Here is a 7,050-nt window from a genome sequence, read left to right on the forward strand (position 1 = left end):
ACAGAAAGCTGGCCCTTTGGGGACAATGAGCAATGTATAGAAGTCAACCTTTTTTCCCGTGTACTGCTATTAGCAGGTTTAACCCTCAAATTCATACTTACAGTCATAAATATCACACATGTTCAGTCTTAAGACCTGGCTCATCTTGCGTGTTAGTGGTGCACTTGCTGTTGGTTAACCAGTTTTTCCCTCACCTCATTGGTACAGTGAAGTCGCTCAGTCGTGTCTGACTCTTAGTGACCCCATGGACTGCAGCCTACCAGGCTCCTCCGTCCATGGGATTTTTCCAGGCAAGAGTACTGGAGCGGGGTGCCATTGCCTTCTCCATCATTGGTACAGGTGCTATGTTAATGGTGATCAGAATTACATGCCACTTGAGATACCAACTCAGCACAGCCAGCTGTTTTCCAACACAATATTACACTGCTGTTTTAGGGGTTGAGCAACAAATGAAAAATACCAAAAAGAAAAATTGATTTGTATATTTCGGAATGATTTCTTATGGAATCCTCCTTTGTTCAAATCACACTCAACTTTTGTTTAGAATCACATTCAACATAACACGATGTGTGTACCAAGACTGAGATTGCAGTCTGACTGCACCATGCGGCATGTTGGATCTTAGTTCCCTGACCAGAGATCAAACCTGTACCAGTGTAAGCTCAGAGTCCTAACCACTGAACTGCCAGGGAATTACCAGCTGGCAGAATCTTGCAGGTTATTTCAAATTATTTCATATACATCTCTTTTTAATGTTTAACCTAGCATATGCAGTCCTGCAGGTGAGTGTCCAAAAACAGGACACTCCATTCTATTGCATACAGTAGCCCCTCCTTATCTATGAGGATAGTACTGAATTCTCTATATACTATGTTTTTTCCTGTATGTACATACCTATAATAAAGTTCCTTGTTTTGGGGGCATTTTTTGGCCATGCATGAGGATCTTATTTCCCCAACCAGTGGTTGAACCCAAGTTCCCTGCAGTGGAAGCACAGGATCTTAACCATTGGACCACCAGGTTAGTCCCTTATAACAAAGTTTAATTTATATATTATGCAGGGTGAGAGATTAATGGGCTTTCCAGGTGGCGCAGTGGTAAAGAATCCACCTACCAATTCAGGAGATGCAGGTTCGATCCCTGGGTTGGAAAGATACCCTGGAGAAGGAAGTGGCAACCCATTCCAGTATTCTTGCCTGGAAAATTCCATGGACAGAGGAGCCTGGTGGGCTACAGTCCAGGGGGTCGCAGAGAGACACAATTGAGCGAACATACACAAGAGATTAATAATAACTAAGAACAATATAACAATACGTATTGCAATAAAAGTTACATGAATGTGGTGTCTCTCTCTTTCTCGAAATATCTTATTACACTATACTCACCCTTCTTATGATGAGGTGAGCTTCCAGGTATCACCAGAGTTAATCTGTTCTTCTGCATTTTACGCCTTGGTGCCTCCTTTGCACTTTTATGAATAAAGGTTCTATTGGACATCTTCTTCCGGAAGAGCCCGGTTTCATCACAGTTGAAGACTCTCTTAGGATAACATCCTTTCTCCTTAATCAACTTCTTCAACTCCGCTGGAAACAGGGCAGCAGCTGCTTCCTCAGGAGGCACAGCCTGTCCAGTAATTTTTATATTTTTCAGTCCAAACCTATTCCTGAATCTGTATAGCCATCCCTTACTGGCAGTAAAGGGCTTGGTGTCACTTGTTTCAGGGGCTCCCTGGCTGAAGTCCTCATAGAGGGTCAGTGCTTTCTGACGCAACACGTTGCTGTCAATAGGAACATGCTTTCTGTTCATGTCTTCCACCCACAAATCTAATGCCTCTTCCATCTTAACTATGCACTCATCACGGACTGTGGCTGTAACTTTTGCAGTTCGGGGCGCTACAGCAAAACTAGCACGAATTTCTTTTTCCTTCTTCATAATTTCACGGATAGAAGATTCGTTCTTACCATAGATCTTAGCAACCTCAGCATAAGATTTTTTTTCTTTCCTTACTAAGTCGAGAACTTTCACTTTTTCAATCAAAGGAAGCACTTTACGGCTTCTCTTTGGCATATCTGAACCACCAGCATCACTACTCTTGCGCTTTGGAGCCATTATTTAGTAAAAGAAGGGTTAACTTGAGCACAAGCTCTGCTGATACCTCGGCAGTAGATCTGATAACCCAGGCAGCTACCAAGAGACTACCGGGCAGGATACGCTGGACAAAGAGATGATTCACGACCCGGGGCAGGACGGAGCGGGCGGGCGTGAAATTTAAAACTTATGAATTGTTTATTTCTGGAATTTTCCATCTGCAGCCAGCCCTCCATATCCGCGGGTTCTGCATCTGCGGATTCAACAAACCGTGGATGGAAAATATTCCAAAACAAACAAACAAAAAAATGCCAGAAACTTTCAAAAAAGCAAAACTTGCCTTTGCTGGGTGGGCGCCCAGCAACGATTTACATAGCATTTACATCGTATTTACAATGATTTACATAGCATTTATATTGTATTAGGTATTATAAATCCAGAGATCATTAAAAGTACAAGGGTGGGTGTGTGTACACTGTATATGAATCCTACAGCCATTTTATATAAGGGACTTAAGCTTCTGCAGATTTTGGCACCTGGGGGTTTGGGGAAGGTGGGGGGTCCCTGGAACCAATCACCCTTCTAGACCAAGGGATGGCTGTAATGTTTTCCAAATGCCTGTAACTGAAACCGTGGAAAGTGAAACCACAGATAAGGGCGGGGTGGGGGTGGGGGGTGGGGGGTGGCTGCTGTCTGTGGGAGACAAAAGCCAAGTCAGAGGAGATTCAGAGATTCAGCCAGGCTAGAGATAGATCTAAACCAAGTGTGAGCTCTTCCACCAACTTAAATGCATCTTCACACAATCTCCAAGCACACACAGCCTTGTTAACTGCTTTTAAATAGCAAGTCACATGGAAATGTTGAAATGCCTTCACTAGTTCTGAAAAATCATCACCATCTTGGATTTTTAATACTGGTGTCAGGAATCTGCTTTCTCCATTATCACAGGACCCATCCCCCTATCAACCACCTTTATGACAGAAATGCACCTCCACCACTTGGTCAAGGTCACTGTGATTGAGCTTTTGTTTGATTTTTTGTTTTTTTTTTTTTGGTTTGTTTGCACAGCTTGCAGGATTTTAGCTCTCACACCAGAGACAGAACCCAAGCCCTGTCAGTGAAAGCTCCAAGTCCTAACCACTGGAGTGCCAGGAAATTTCCTAGTGCTCCTTTTAAAAAGATGTTTGGTTGGAATCCAAACTGAATAATTAATTTTTTGTGACCCTGTCCTATATTTTATATTGCCCCAAACCATAACTCTAGCAAAAGCTGAGACACTCTTGACATACCCATTTTTCAAAGTAGATCCATCTTTCGATGAACACTAAACAGAGGTCTTTTTCCCTATAATTCTGTTTGATGCGGGACCAATAAATTTCGGGTCCAGTTTCTTGGGTGCTCTTTATGGTATCAGTTCAGTTTAGTCGCTCAGTCGTATCCGACTCTTTGCGACCCCATGGACTGAGCATACCAGGCTTCGCTGTCCATCACCAACTCCCGGAGCTTGCAGAAACTCATGTCTATCGAGTCAGTGATGCCACCCAACCATTTAGTACTTATATAGAGAGAATGGGATGAAAAATATATATCTTGATTAAAATAATAGTTTGATCTTTTAGATCTGGGTTTCGTTAGGAATTGCACGCCTTGTCCAGATCACATGGGAAGGGCCAAAATGACATCTTTAGCTTCTGCCTGGGTATCTGCCCTCTAACAGATAAATCCTGTGTTATTACAAGCATGCTTTTTTTAAGGACTGTTTATAAAACACTATTTGTGAACAGCTTTTTGTTTGGACCATTTGAATATTACAACTGTGGAAACAGTATCTTTGACAGAACTCTTCCAAAGGTGGAAAAAATAAATAAACCCAAGTTATAATTTATTCATAATAATTAATAATGTAGATGTGACCTAAATAGACCTTCTTCTAGCTCTTGCTATGCCTTTTTGTGCAAACATCTGGCCTGTGCTGTGAATCTAATATTCATGTAACACCAATTGAAATGAACAGTTTTATGTGTTGGTTTGGTGGCTAGGTGGTAAAGAATCTGCCGGCAACGCGGGAGACCTGGGTTTGATCCCTGGGTTGAGAAGATACCCTGGAGAAGGGAACAACCTACTCCAGTATTCTGGCCTGGAGAATTCCATGGAGAGAGGAACTTGGCAGGTTACAGTCCATGGGGTCGCCTAGATTCGGACACGACTAAATGCCTTCCCCTTTCACTTACTTAGCTGGATTTAGATGACTGTTGGGTTTCCCTGGTGGCTCAGATGGTAAAGAATCTGCCTACAATGCAGAAGACTTAAGTTCCAGAAGACCCCCTGGAGGAGGATCCAGAATTCTTGCCTGGAGAATCCCATGGACAGAGGCACCTGCCACACTACAGTCTATGGGGTCACACAGAGTTGTTCACAACTGAAGCGACTTAGCACGCATGCATGCAGATGAGTGTTATCTTCTATTTAGTTTTAATGTGACTTTTGCTGTAATTGTTGTATAACTTTTTTTTTTAAACTTCTTTTTTAAAACATAAAATCACTATAGTATTTTCACTGACCCCCTCAAGGATTTGGGGGAATCAGGTAATATGTAAGTGAAAATACTTTATAAAATCTTAGTTAAGTGTTCTATAAATATTAAGTGGTATAATTTAGCATTTAAAGCAGTATTTTAAAATATCTTAAGAACAAAATGTCCATGTTTCTTTTATAACTACTTAAGGATTTTTTAAATGCTTTTTATTCTACGATTTAGGAAAATATATTCACAGATACTTACATTTATCACTGGACATGATGAACATGAATTTGAGCAAAATCTGAGAGATAGCAAAGGACAGGGAAGCCTGGCATGCTGCAGTCCACGGGGTTACAAAGGGTTGGACACAACTGAGTGACTGAACAACAATAACACTTATTCGATTCAGTGAACCTGTAATCATATCTGACAGATCAGGTGATGCAACTAATAAAATAACTGGTATTATAAGCAGCACTTCCTTTTAGAATATTATCTCTGCCAGGAAGATTGTACCCGGAAACCTTTGAGTAAAAAATCCAATCAAATAAATTATTTCTAAATAAAATGTATAATTGATAGCCTTGCAACGTATCATTTGTAAAATCAGTGTTGGACTCAATACTGAGAAAAAAAAATAGCCCCATTCTTTTCCTTTGCTATTTTTGTTTCAAATATCAGCTTCACGTCTGGGTGCTTGATTCTTATCTTTGCATTTACCAGGTCTATTTTTCTGGTGAATCAAAGCAATCTTTTTAACCCCCTCCTGAACCTGTGTTTATTATAATTAAGGCAAATACAATGGGTAAGTTTTCGTCTAAGAATAAAGGGAGTTCTGAGGAAGGAAATGGCAACCTACTCCAGTATCCTTGCCTGGAAAATCCTATGGACAAAGTAGACTAGTGGGCTTCAGTCCATGGGGTCGCAAGAGTCAGACACGACTTGGCGACTAAACCACCAAAGGGAGTTCTTCCCTGATGGACTAGTGGCTAAGACTCCCAACTCGGGGACCCCAAGTTTGATCGTTGATCAGGGAACTAAAATCCCACAAACCACAACTGAGAGTTTCCATGCCACGACTAAAGATCCCCGATGGAGCTGCTAAGACTGAAGATTCCATGTGCTGCAATAAGACCCCACACAGCCAAATAAATAAAATAAAAATTTAAAAATATTAAAAGAAATTAAGAATAAAAGGAAATTTATTAGCGGGGAAAGAAGAAGCCAAAAATGATACTGTTCAAATGTGAAGTTAGCCCATCATCAGTGGGTCAAGTACTGTTTCCCCAGAAGTGGAATGGCACACCAATCATTGTCTCTCTTTCCCCAGAATCTAAGGAGAGAGGTTAGCCAGTCTTTGGGTTGTACCTGGGGTTCTTGGAAAGACTGATGTTGAAGCTGAAACTCCAATACTTTGGCCACCTGCTGCAAAGAGCTGACTCATTTGAAAAGACCTTGATGCTGGGAAAGATTGAAGGCAGGAGAAGGGGACAACAGAGGATGAGATGGTTGGATGGCATTTCTCAATGGACATGGGTTTGGGTAGACTCCAGCAGTTGGTGATGGACAGGGAGGCCTGGCGTGCTGTGGTTCATGGGGTTGCAAAAAGTCAGACACGACTGAGCGACTGAACTGAACTCAACTGGGCTTTTTGACTTCCATGTTTTCCAGCAGACTGTGCAGTTCAATCCCAAATGAACTCAGATTGATCCCAAAGTGAGCAACAGCAAAGAGGCTGAGCACTTATTAAATTCTGGAAAGACTGAGACAACGTTTCTGTCCTTCAGAAATGTATAATAAGGGGAAATACTTACTGAGCATTCCCTCCATGCCACATGCTGTGCTCAGCACTTGCGATTACCTCACTACATTGACAACTACCCCCTGTGGTAGGTGCTTAGAACTTCCTCATATGCTAAAAAAGGCTCAGAAAGGTTAAATTACTTGGCTAATGATATACAGATGGCAAAATCCAGATTCTAAGCTAAATCAGCATGTCTCCAAGTCTGGATTCTTCACTGTTGATGTCTTTGCAGGCTAGAGTCATCTCAGTTGGGCTGATGTGACAAATGAATCAAATACAAGGTACACTCAGATAAACACAATGAGACAGTATGAGATGGCTGGTGATAAAGCGAGCAACTTTATTTCATTCTTGGCTGCTCCTGTAGGCCATGTGGGAGCTTAGTTCCCTGACCGGGGATCGAACCCTGGGCCACTGCAGTGGAAGCTCAAGAGTCTTAAATCACTGGACTGTCAGGGAAGCCCTGAAAGCAGGTAATTTTAAATGGAAGAGGTAGTGTTTGCAATGAATATTAAAAGATGAGTGGAGAGGGAAATGGCAACCCACTCCAGTATTCTCACCTGGAAAAGTCCATGAACAGAGGAGCCTGGTGGGCTGCAGTCCATGGAGTTATATGACTGAGCACACACGCATGAGC

The sequence above is a fragment of the Bubalus kerabau genome, chromosome 23, assembly GCF_029407905.1.
Source record: "Bubalus kerabau isolate K-KA32 ecotype Philippines breed swamp buffalo chromosome 23, PCC_UOA_SB_1v2, whole genome shotgun sequence".
NCBI classification, from domain to species: domain Eukaryota; kingdom Metazoa; phylum Chordata; class Mammalia; order Artiodactyla; family Bovidae; genus Bubalus; species Bubalus kerabau.